Below are 13,132 nucleotides of genomic sequence, written 5' to 3' on the forward strand. Positions count from 1 at the left end.
TTTCGATTCTGTCTGTTTAGCTCATTTTCTAAGCTGTTTTGCTTGTTTTAAACTCGTGAAAACTAAGAAATTGCAACTTCGCCATGTGTGATTCTTGCTGCACTGTTTTTCCTTCCCACTTGTATGCATGTTGTTTAGTACCTTGCCTTGTAGCGTGTACGTGTTCTTGCCTCTTAAGCAGCAAATTCCTGTCTTATTCATTCAACAGCTCATGTAAAATAACTATTCAGTGAATTCTGAGTGCCATTTTGCTCATTTCTCAAGTGTACAATCCAATTTTGGCCTTCCATTCAGGGGTGGTAGGTCGGACCTCCAATCTGATTTTTGCCTATTATACCTGACTCCTTGCTACTCCTCTCCATCCACACAAACCTTGCTTAACAGGAGTTTGGGGGAATGTTGCAGGGGGAATGCATAACAGTTGTCCCATTTAAAAGTATTATCAAAAGTGACCCTGCTTTCATTCATTTTTTGCCTTGATGTGTCTGATGTTAGAAAGTTAAATTAAGTTAAGGGGGGTGCTGTTGAGCAGCCGACAAGATGGCTGCCTAGCTATGGAGCTCCGACACCCACAGATCTACATCAGCGGACAACGGCGGAATCCGTATCTCTCCACCCAGATAACCGTACCGGATAACTCCCCTAGCTGCGGGGCACATTCTGTGAAAAATCCGATGCCTGGGACTTAACTGCTGCTGAGATACGACCAACTGCGCCGGCCAGCCCTGTGCAGCCATTGGGCCCGCCTCCTGGACCTTGGAGAGCGGGGCGCTGTGGCATACGTGTGCGCCGCCGCCAGGCCGGAGACCGCGCTCCCACCCTGGGACAGCGACAGGTGCTTCTTCTGGTCTGCTGCCGCGAGGCCCGCCGATCACGGGCAGAGGAGGTGAGTGCCTGGAGGGCGGGTTGCGTGCTGCCAACCATCCGCTGCCTCGCCAGAGCTCCCACGGGCCCGGCTTCATCGTTGAGGCAGCTGCGGCTCACTCCCGTCTCCCCCCTCCACCTCGACATTACCTGCTGTTCCCCCTCTGGGCACGGCGGCGGTTTGCCGTACTCTGGGCCTGCTCACTGCAGCAGTGGCTGCTCCCTGACCCTAACGCCATCGGAGACGGCGATGACCGCTGCCGCATGAAAGTCTGCCCAGCCCTTCCTCACTCGCAGGCTGGGAGCACCACTTGAACAATCGCGCGGCTGCTCCTCACGGCGTGCAATTCCTTTAATCCACCTACGGGACATATGTAACCAGGGAGCTGAAACAGCACTTTAAACTACAAGGGGGGAGGGCCCCCTTCACTTTTAGTGGCTACAACTGGTAGCAAGAATGACACTATGCCCAGTAGGGCCCCACATTCATTGAACTTACCCAAGTGAGCCTCAACACCACCAAACACATTTCTGGCTACTCTGGAGCCCATCGAACCTCTCTCCAGCTATCTCCGCCGACTGTACCTGCGGCGGTCACGGTGATCCTGCTAACCCCACTTTACACGCAAAAACTACTGGTCAGCTGCGGCCCCCACTACTGCACTCCTGTACTGAGTTCACTACCAATCTGCCCATCTCAGACAGCAATGTCGAACAGAGCAAGAGGAGCGAGCAAGGTAGGTGCCATGGACAAGTTCACCAAGGCAGCGCCCAGGTCAGACCAGGCGTCCTCCTCCATGGTGCAAGAAGACGGTGATGCCCTGCCGGATCCACCTCTGCCTGACTTAACTGTAATGATGGAGTCTATGGCCAAAAAAAACTTTGCAGCCTTCCATGAAAAACTGGATGATATAAACGCTAACGTAGCCTCCCTCAGAGCCAAACTGGACCAACATGGTGCAAAAATCACGGAGGCAGAGCAAAGAATAAGAGCCAACAAGGATAATGTTCACACCTTACGGGGCACTGTCGCAGAGCTCGTCCGAGATATGAAACAGGTCAAAGCCAAGTGTGATGACCTCGAATCGAGGTCACGGAGAAACAATATACGCATAGTGGGGGTTCCCGAAATGGCTCTAAAGGGTCGCACGGAATTGGCAGTCAAACAACTCCTCAAGGACCTACTTGGCAATCTAGAGCTATCGCCATTCATCACCGTGGAAAGAGCACATCGCTCCCTGGCATCCTGACCCAAACCTGGTGACTTTCCCAGACCAATAATTGCAAAACTGCTAAGCTACAAAGACAGAGACCATATACTCCGCTTAGCCAGAGAGAAAGAGGAACTAAGGCTGGACTCACAAACAATTAGAATCTTCCCTGACTTTTCTGTGGGAGTGCAGACGGAACGTCATCAATTTGGAGGAGTCAAAAAGATGCTCAGAGAGAGGAAAATAGAGTATGCGATGCTCTTCCCGGCTCGCCTAAAGTTTACCCATCGTAACAAGATATACTTCTTTACTGTTCCAGACGAGGCAGTTAAATTTATTGAGGCGCAAATCCCGTTAGCTGACCAAATGGAGGAACCAATGAATGATAACTGACACCCAAGGCTGTATGACCTTACTATGGACTTTATCAGCTATGCCTCTTCCAACTGGTCTCGAACCTCGTCACTCAGCATATCAGTTGGGGACCAGACGACTCCAACAATGGCTTGGTTCTCATGACCTAAGTACTTACTTGCCTTCCTTGTAACACTATGTTTCATTATCCGTGTAAAATATTTATGATGTATCATCATAACATGTGTTAACAAATGTGGGTCTTCGGCAGCGGTAGCCCCCACTGCAGCTGCAATGCCTTCTGAGGCGAAGTGTTTATGGTTGAGCCCCCGTTGGGCTGTTAGTCAAGCGTTGCCAAATTGGGAACGGCACGCGGTTGGTTGTATTGGGGGAGGGTATTATCACACTGCTAGTTCCTTCCGGGCGGTGAGGGTGGGGGGCGGGAAAGTTGTGGGAAGTTATAAGAAAATCAGCAAGAAAGTGAGGACTAGGTTCGAAGTGAGGTGCAACAACGCCACAGCTGCACATCTTTTGGTAAACAGACACAGATTCTTAAGCTCTCACAATTGGGATGTCCTATAATATGTCAACATGGTTATTAAAATGTTAACATGGAATATCCGGGGTCTGACAAATTGTACAAAGTACCGTAGGATCACAGCATATGCACAAAGACACGGGATTAAGGAACTCCTGCTGCTGGAGGCACACGCTCAGAAACTCCTAGCATCCAATCTTGCACTATCCTGGGGCCCCAATAGATTTTATACCCAATTCTCCACTCAATCCAGAGGAGTCCTAACACTCATTCACAAATCGGTGAAATTTAAACTCCATGCATCCCACATTGACACGGAGGGTAGGTATGTGATCCTTCATTTCACCCTGGCTAACGATGAATGCCTACTTGTGAATTCTTATGCCCCTAACACCGACTCCCCCGAATTTATAGATGCTGTGACCACCATTATCATGAAATATGTGGAAGTTCCCATTATATGGGTTGGGGATATGAATCTTATACTTGACAATGACATGGATGGGACAACCTCGGCCCGTAGGAGCGTGTCCCGAGCCGCCAAACGGCTCCTCACACATATGAATTCCCTGAACTTACATGATGTGTGGAGAACGCTTCATCCCCAGGACAGAGATTATACCTTCTATTCCTCAGTCCACGATAGCTCTTCACGAATAGACTTGTTCTTATTGTCGGGGTGCCAAGTGGGTAGGGTGTCAGATGTTAAGATTCTCCCCCGCATGCTCTCTGATCACTCCCCCGTGCTGCTGCAGATCCAACTGGGTAACACTCCAGCCACCTGATCAGCCTGGCGCTTTAAGTCAGAGGCCTTGTCTCACATCGTCTTCAAAGCTGAGATATTATCGGACATAAACACCTTTTTCGAAAACAATAACATGCAAGACACACCTGAGGGGACTCGCTGGGAAGCATTTAAAGTTTACATCAGAGGGATGTGTATCTCGAGGGAGGCTGGGGTTCTTAGAGCAATAAGGCAAGCCCTACACTGCTCCGAAACGACGCTCAAAATCGTAGAACAACAACATGCTTCCGCCCCAACCCCGGCCACCCTTGCAAAAATTAGTACAGAACTTGAAAGGTTTGAATCCCACGCCTTGAGCGAGGTGCGTTATTTTGCTCGCCCCATGGCCGCCCGATGGTACGGCGAGGGTGACAGACCAGGCACAACCCTGGCCAAACTGGTACGTGCAGAGGGTGGCAGATCTCAGATAGATAGCATTCTAGATGAACAAGGCAACCAACGTTTGGGCCGACCAGGCCATAATTGACATCTTTGCTGGCTTCTATGCCAGGCTCTATGCCCCCAACCAGAACACAACGCTGAAGAGCTAGACGACATGTTAGAACGCATCCCTATGATCGTCATCTCCCAGAGTACCAGGGAACAACTTGACATCCTGTTGACCCTGGAGGAGATAGTCCAGGTGATCTTTGACCTTCCGAAAAATAAGGCTCCGGGTCCTGATGGGCTCACATCTGAGTTCTACCATGAACACATCACTATCCTAGCCCCCATATTGCACGGGGTCTGGACCGAATCCCTTCAATTGGCCACTCCCCCCCCTCTTTAAGGGAAGCCCTAATCACCGTTCTCCCTAAACCTGGGAAACCCCCAGATGAATGTGCATCCTATAGGCCCCTATCACTTATCAACACGGACATGAACATTTTTGCCAAAATAATTGCGAATAGATTCCTCCCATTTATGCCCCATCTGATCCATGCAGACCAAAGTGGATTTGTTCCAGGCTGATCCACTGCTCTCAACATCCGCCGATTATTCAATATAATGTCCATAATTGACCCAAAGGCGAACGCAGTGGCGGTAACACTAGACGCCCAGAAGGCATTTGACATGGTTTCCTGGAAATACCTATCGGCCGTACTGGAAAAAATGGGAATAGGTCCGAACATGCTTTCCTACATAAAATTGTTATACACTAACCCGAGGGCCAAGGTGCTTCTTAACTCCATCGTCTCCTCTCCCTTTGTGTTACAGAGGGGCACCGGTCAGGGATGCCCGTTCTCCCCCATCCTTTTTGCGCTCACCATCGAGCCCATGGCAGATCACGTCAGGGACAGACATACTCACAAGGGTATTCGCCTACAGGGCATGCCGGAAATTATCTCATTGTATGCCGATGACGTACTTATATATATCAGAGACCCCTCCTCACATCTTGACACGATTATCCGAGACATAACCAAAATAGGAACGTACTCTGGCTTTACCATCAATGATTCTAAATCCGAGATATTCACCCTTACTGCAGCAACCCAGCAGCCAACATGTGAATTTCCCCTACGATGGTCCCCGGGAGGCATTAGGTACTTAGGGGTACAAGTTTCACTCACCAAAGCCTCCTTACTGGCTGATAATTATGAGGCAACGGCACAGCACATTGAATCTAAGCTGCTCAAATGGCGCAACCTCCCTCTGTCTCTGGCGGGCAGACTGTCACTAGTCAAAATGATTGCGGTCCCTAAGCTCCTTTACATCTTTGCTAATGTTCCAGTCTGGCTAAGGAAGCAATATTTTAAGAGACTCCACCCTGTGTGTGCCCAGTTCCTCTGGCATTCTGGGGCAGTCCGCAAAAAGTGGTTACACATGACCCCTCCCTATGATAAAGGGGGTTTCTCAGCCCCAGATCTAACCCTATATTGGATTCCGGCCCAGGCCCATCAAGCCACACATTGGTATGCACACCTGAACCCACCTCCACACGTCAAATTGGAGGAACTGGCGGGGGAGGGGACTAACATTATGACCCTGTTGTTACACCATACGTTCCAGACCGAAGCACCTGCAGACCCCGTGGCCACTATGATTAGAGCATAGAATATGATTTTGAACCCAGTACAAGGGCACCACCCATACTATAAATGGCTACCCTTACATCAATTCCCAGGTCTCTCCCCCACGCACGATCATCATTTCATCCAACACTGGGAAGCCCTGGGATAACGAGCACTCGCAGACCTATATCAAGAAGATAAATTCATCACCCCTCAAACATGGAGACCCGGGCACTCTAACTCAGCGCTTGAGCTACTACAATACTTTAGGCTAAGGGCGGCGATCCGGGCAATATGGCCGTCATACCCAGACGAGCCCCCAGATTCGCCCGAATTCCAATACATAGCAAACTCCACAGGTAGCAGGGGTATAGTGTCCTCCCTGTATAAAATGCAGCTAACAAAGTGAGAGAACACGTCCCTTAAACCACGGGAATCCTGGGCCAGAGAGCTGGGAATGAAAATCACTGATGGCATGTGGTACAACATGTGTGCGCACACGCGCAGAGTCTCCCTAAGTGCTAGATTCTGCTGCATACAATATAAATTACTCAATAGACTTTATTACACACCGCTCAGAGTAGCGAACTTCACACGCTGCCCTACCCACAACAGCCCGAAATGCAGCTCTGAAGAGGCAGATCATCTGCACATGTTTTGGTCCTGTACTGCGCTGAGGGCGTTCTGGCTGGAAGTAACAAGAGCACTCACAGAGATAATTGGGTCCCCAGTAGACCTCGACCCGCTGGCCCTGTTGTTTGGAATATGGTCTGGTGAAAATGCTAAAAAAAGTCTAAATTCTTAAATGTGTGTGCTATTGTTGCTAAAAGATGTTTCTTGCAAGGTTGGAAACGCCGCTCTCCCCCCACCTTTGGAATATGGTTGAAGGCCCTCACCTGGGTACAAACAATAAAGATGAGGTTGAGTGGGGCCCCGCTCTCCCGCCGAATCAGCTTGACACACTACCATAAATACTAAACATCTTGCCTCCTCTCGAGTTGTCAATACCCCCCCCCCCACTCTGGAGCCGTCTCAAAATGTATAATATAATTCCCAACTGTGATGTTGTGATTTTTGTGTATCTCTGTGCAATGTGCTATTCCTGTCTTAACTTTCTGCCAATAAACAAAAGGTTTAAAAAAAAGAAAGTTAAATTAAGTGCATCCTATCATTTTGCTGTGTAAATTTCAGCACACTGGTGATTGCTGCCCTATAATAAATCTGTTTGATTTTTATTGGAATTTAAAATAAATAAATATTTCATTAGCCGGTCAAGTGGCACAGTGAGTAGAGTGCTCGCGTTGACATCTGTGCAGAGCCTCCTAACACAGGTTCGAATCCTGGCGGGGCCAAACTCAGCATTTCATCCTTCTGAGGTCGATAAACGAGCACCACACACCGCACCGCTCAGATACCTGAGGGTTTGTAGCGCTATATAAATGCCAAATTATTATTATTATTACTCACCGCCCTGGATCATGGTCCATTGCAACACAGGGTGTACCTCAAGGGGGGGTGAGGGGAGTAGGCTGCCTTCTCAAAAATAGAATCTGAATGTAATCAACTTTAAAGCGTTTTTATTGTTCGCCGCCTCCCTGGCCAGTAGAAAGAGTCCTGGTGTGGAGTGTGCCCTATTTTTAAATCCGTGACAAACCCTGGAGAAATAATGCTGATTTGGGATCTTCCACCTTGGTACGGCACATGCCATCGGTTCTTTGAAATCCGGATTCTTTACAAAGGAGAAGGGCAGCATATAAATAGTAAGCATCTTAGTTGCTGTGCAATCACATGTTTGCAGTCGTACGGCATTTGCTACTCCAAAGACTCTGTATTGGTGGCTGGGGCATGTTGCTTGCAGTGTGTGTTTTTGACCTGGAACTGCATATAGGGTGCTCCTGCTGCGTTAGGAGCCCATCACCCTTATTGCTCCTCTTCTGGCCCGCTGGGCTCCATACCTAGATGTGGTGGCTTTTCATGTGCGCTATCTAGTGCTTAGATCTTTCGCTGCATTTCCCCTGATCCTTTTCTCGCACAGAACAAAGTGCAATGTTGCTCCTTGCTTTATAAGTAGTGAAGTAAGCCAGCACTGCATATCTTTCTGTGGAATGGGATACTGCTACATTGACTTTGTGAGCGTGTGATTGGTGCCAGTGATGTGGGAGTGTGAGCTTCCTGCTGCTGAGTGCTGTTGGCAGACTACGCAAATGAGATAATTGTCTTCAATGTCAGACATTTTCTTCAACAGGTGAGTCGTCTTTGTCCTCCTCATCAGCCAGCTATAGCGTTTAGGTTGATCAATTTTTTGCATTTTTTGCAGGCTCTCACTGCTAGCACTGCCTGCGATGCCGTAATCTGTTGCTTCTTTGCATTTTCCTTGGTGAACAACTTCACTGCTGGTCCCCGGTGCCAGTGACTGTGTTGACCCACAGGAATGTAGAGGAGCATGACAGCTAAAGCAAGTGCAGCGGACATATGGCCCATGGAGTTGGTCATGTTATTTTATTTACTCAGGCCCTGTGAAAATGTAACATTCGCCTATTAGCAGCTGAGTCACCCTAAAAACATCCCTAGTGAAGGTGGGGGTAAGGCAGCATGTGGAAACATGAGACAACACAATTCATGTACAATTCCCCAACAATGCAACAGCGACAAACAAGTTGCCTCCACCCCTCCACAACCGCAAGGGCAAGACACAACTAAAGTTTACCCCACAATGCTTACTCACTAATAATGCAATGAGGTGGATTAGCAGTACAAGCTCAGCGTAGTCGCTCTGGTCACCCTGATCGCCTTAGTTGTGGTGGAGGTCTGCTGATTCCAAAGCCAGCCATGTAGTCGTCGTCAGTGGCAGAGGAAACCTGCTGCAACTGATGAGAAGATGAACATATCAGAAAAAAGCACACTTAATTACAATAGGCTGGGATGGTCTGTTACCTAGGTGGCTGTATTCTTTCCCCCAAATGCATGGGCGACACCCAACTTAAGTTTACCCCGCCATGCTTACTCACCAATGCAATGAGTTTGATGAGCAGTAGAAGCTCAGCATAGTCGTCCGGATCACCCTAGACTGACACATAGGGCTTCATTACGGGTCCGACAGTCCCTGCCAGTGCTACTGGCTGGTTGCCACCGGACTCGTGTAATTTTGCCGGCACCTAGCTTGCCGGTGCCAGTGGTACATTACAACTCCCGTCGGACCAGCAAGCTCGGTGCCGGAAAATGTTGTTCTCCATTCCCGTGGAGTCCCATAGTACTCCATGGGAATGGGTTCACGGAAGCACCGGCACTGTTGCTAACAGTGCCGGTGCTTCTGGATTGGCTCTGCCTACCGTGGCCGCTGCACCCAGCAGGGTCAGACCTGTTGGGTACAGCGGCCTGGCATGCAAACTTGTAATTTGCCTGTCTGGAAACAAGGGTGCTGTCAAGCTTACTGGGACCCTTGTTTCCAGAACGGCAAGGTCGTAATTAGTACCCATAGTCATCATCAGTGACAGAGGAAGCCTACTGCTACTGATGAGAAGATGAACACACCAGAAAAAAAGCACGACTAAATTAGAATAGGCTGGGCAAGTCTGTTATCTAGGTGCCTGAAGTCCCTCACCCCAAAAGCATAGGCAACACACAAGTGTACCCCGCCATGACCAATGCAATGAGGTGGAACAGTGGCACAAGTGCAGCGTGGTCATCGTGTGGCCACCCTGGTTGCCTTGATCGCTTTGGTTGCCTTGGTCGTTGTGTGCCCAAGCCAGCCACGTAAATGTCAGTGACAGAGGAAGCCAACTGCAACTGTGATGAACACTCCAGAAAAAGTGCACATTTAATCTAGCTGGGCAAGGCTGTTAGTACCTTTACGATTGAAGCCCCCCACAATCCATGAGCAATACACAAGTGGAGCCCCTTGTCACCCTGCGCTATGGCTCGTAATGAAAGTGAGGGTAAGTGGGACAGGTGGAAGCATGAGAAGACAACACAACTCAAGTACAAGCCCCCACAATGCATGAGCAATACACAAGTGAACCCCTGCAACAATACACATGTCCCTAATGAAAGTGGGTGTAAGAGGGGCATGTGGAGGCCTGAGACATCACAACTCCAGTACATGCCCCTACAACAATGCATGAACAATACACAAGGGGACCCCCTCGCCACCCTACAGATTTTCCTAATGAAAGTGGGGGTGAGAGGGGCATATGGAAGCACAAGGAGATAGCAAAACTCAGGTACAAGCCCACACAATGCATGAGCAATACACACGTGAACCCTCTCACCACCCCACAGAAGTCCCTAATGAAAGTGGGAGTAAGAGGGCCCTTAGGATGCATGAGACATCACAACTCAAGTACAAGCCCCCAAAATGCATGAGCAATACTAAGGTAGACCCCCTCGCCACCCTACAGATGTTCCTTAATGAAAGTGGGGCTATGAGGAGCATGTGGAAGCATAAGGAGATAACAACACAACTCAAGTACAAGCCCACCAATGCATGAGCGATACACAAATTGACCCCACCAACAAACGTATGAGTGATACACAAGTTTACCCCACCAAGCTTACTTACCAATTACACGAGCAGGGCATAGCTATTAACTTTGTGCCTCAAATGGTTGGCATAAAGGAAAAGGGTAAAGTAAAAAACAGCTTCTATTGACCGTTCCCTAATGGTTGCTATTTGATAGGGCCCAAAGAGACCCGCAAACCGAGAAGAGTCACACAACGTTTCCCATTTTGCCATGCAACTCCAACACAAATCGGTAGATTTGTGCAAAGTTTCTCATTCTGTGAAGCGAAACCATCACAAATCAGACGAAAACCATCCAAATGTTCTCATTTTGGGACGCTAAACCAACACGGGTCGAGAAAAGCGGCTCATAAAGTTTCTTGTTTCGTTACGGGAGACCAAAACTGGTTGCAAATTCACGCAAAATGTCTTGTGACATGAAATCAATTTAGGGCGGAAAAAGAACTACGTATAGTTTCACGTACCGTTGTGCGGAACAAGTACGGGTTGAAAAACTCATGCAAAGCTTCTCATTTTGCTTCACAGATCCAACATGAAAATGAAACAATGCACCATTTCAACACACGAAACGACGAAACGAAGCAGAACCAGAACAGGTTTATTGTTTCATTGCGGTTCAGCGCAGCAGTTCGTAAAACATGCCAGCGTGGGCGGTGACTGGTTTGCTGGAGCAAAATAGGTCACTAATGCACGAAGGTCCTGAAGTTGCATGCAAAACTGCAAAAAAGGGCCAACCAAAATATTTTGGTTGTAGGGTCAATTTTCTGAGGTGGTGAAATTTCAGGGGCGGCGGAACCATAACGCTGATTTCGCACAATGGGCAAAAGTGTGCATTGATTTCAGGACATTAAACAAAATCACCATTTCGAACTGGTTACTTCTACCACTGGTACGAGTACTTCCCAACCAGGTAAAGGATTCTGAGATCTATATCAAACTAAAACTCTGTGCAACCAATCATATTGTTTGCATTGTAAAGAAGTCTTAATGCAAAACTGCCTTCCAAACAAAGAACAATTTGTTAAAGTATCAGTTTACTACACTTAGAATTTGCCACACACTATCTGCATTTCGGTTATTTATGAATGAGAAATTACACACGTTCCTCAATGTGTGTGCATTAGTGTTAATTGTTGATATCCTCATCTTCTCCAGGACCATGACGGAACATGTACGGCATGTATAAGCATGCTTGCTAAATTGAAGAAGTGTGCATTTCATAAACAAAAGAAATACAAAAGGGTGAATTCCTGTGCATAATATTGTGTGCAGAGAATATCTTGATGGTTAGCAAGAAAACCAAGATGATTGTACAGTGGCCCTAACACATACCTAGAAGCTCAAAGTTTCTTCTTAGGGTTCACAAATTTCTATCAATGTGTTATTCAGAATTTCTCACAGACCGCTCATTCTGTCACCATCCTATTGCAGAAGGGGGAAAAACTTGAGTGGGACTCTTCAGCTTACCAAACTGAAATCCCAATTCATCACAACCCCAATCTTTCCATAGCCTACCATGAACCTACAGTTCCTAATAGAAACTGACCCTTCTAGTGGGAGGGGTCTTTTCTCAATGACAACCTTATGCAAACCTCCTTCAGCCAGTTGCTTTGACTTTCAAGAAATTCTTCCCCAAAGAAAAGAAAATAACTATTTCATCACAGATAAAAGACTGTTTGCTAGCAAGACCAACTCGGAATGGTGAGACTACCCAGTTGGGGACTAAACATGATTTGACCATCTATTTGGACCATCACAACCTCCAATTCCTCAAATCACAAATGCCCTGTCCACCAGGTGAATGTGATTATGACTTTCTGATCATCTACCAATCTGAGTTCAAAATAGGAACGTGTCTGCTCTGTCTAGGAAAAGAATGAACATGGAAATAGGCCTGTTAGTGGCAGAATGACCAGGTGTGTTATCATCCAGCAGATTTCTAGGGGCCACAATAATTCAGGAGGATGCAAGGCTTTATCGAGCCATCCCAGACCATTTCACCACTGAAACCTTACCATCTTGGCATAAGGAGGGCCTGAGCCAATCAATCCATCACCTCCTCATCAGGTAACTCACCTGTATCTCTTTACACTAGCTAATGACAATGCAAATATAAACAAAAAGGCATAAATAAGGCAATCCAACCTATCCAGTATCGCCTTTGGTTGGCCAAGCTACTACAGGAGGAGTTGGATTATGTAAAATCATGTGATTACTGTCTATAAAACAAGACTCAGAACCAGGCTCCTTCATGGTTCTACTCCGCGTCGCACCAAAACACTGGCACACCGTTTTATTGGACTTCATTGTAGAACTTCCAAAGAGCTGTGGTTACACTACCATCTTAGTAGGCATACATCCTTTGTCAAAAATGCCATATGTCATTATGCTCAATTCCCAGCAGGAAGGTCCTCAGCCTCTTTATTTCTGCAACATATTGTACACCTCCATTTAGCACCCTCTGCTATGTTTAAAAGAGGAGCTCAATTGCTATCACACTTTTGGTCCGTCTTTTGCTCCACAGTAGGGATTGAGTATAGACTATTCCCTAGTGATCATCCCCAGACAGAGAGACAGATGAAGAGAGTGAACCAGATTTTGGAGCCATTAATGTGCAGCACTTTGGACCAACCCAGCAAGCAGTGGGTGGACAGCTTTATACCTTTTTACTGTTTACTAGACTACCATCCAACTTCTTCAAGGTTAGAGGTAGCAAGGGACCAATAAAGTGGTAACAATTTTGGAACCCCATGACTGATTGAAAACCATTCTAGAGCAAGCGGTACCAATTTACATAACACCAAAGAGAGTTAAGAAAATGTTGCTTATCTACACCACAGACTCACC

Source organism: Ambystoma mexicanum, chromosome 12 (assembly GCF_040938575.1).
Source record: "Ambystoma mexicanum isolate Mex_15411 chromosome 12, UKY_AmexF1_1, whole genome shotgun sequence".
Taxonomy (NCBI): domain Eukaryota; kingdom Metazoa; phylum Chordata; class Amphibia; order Caudata; family Ambystomatidae; genus Ambystoma; species Ambystoma mexicanum.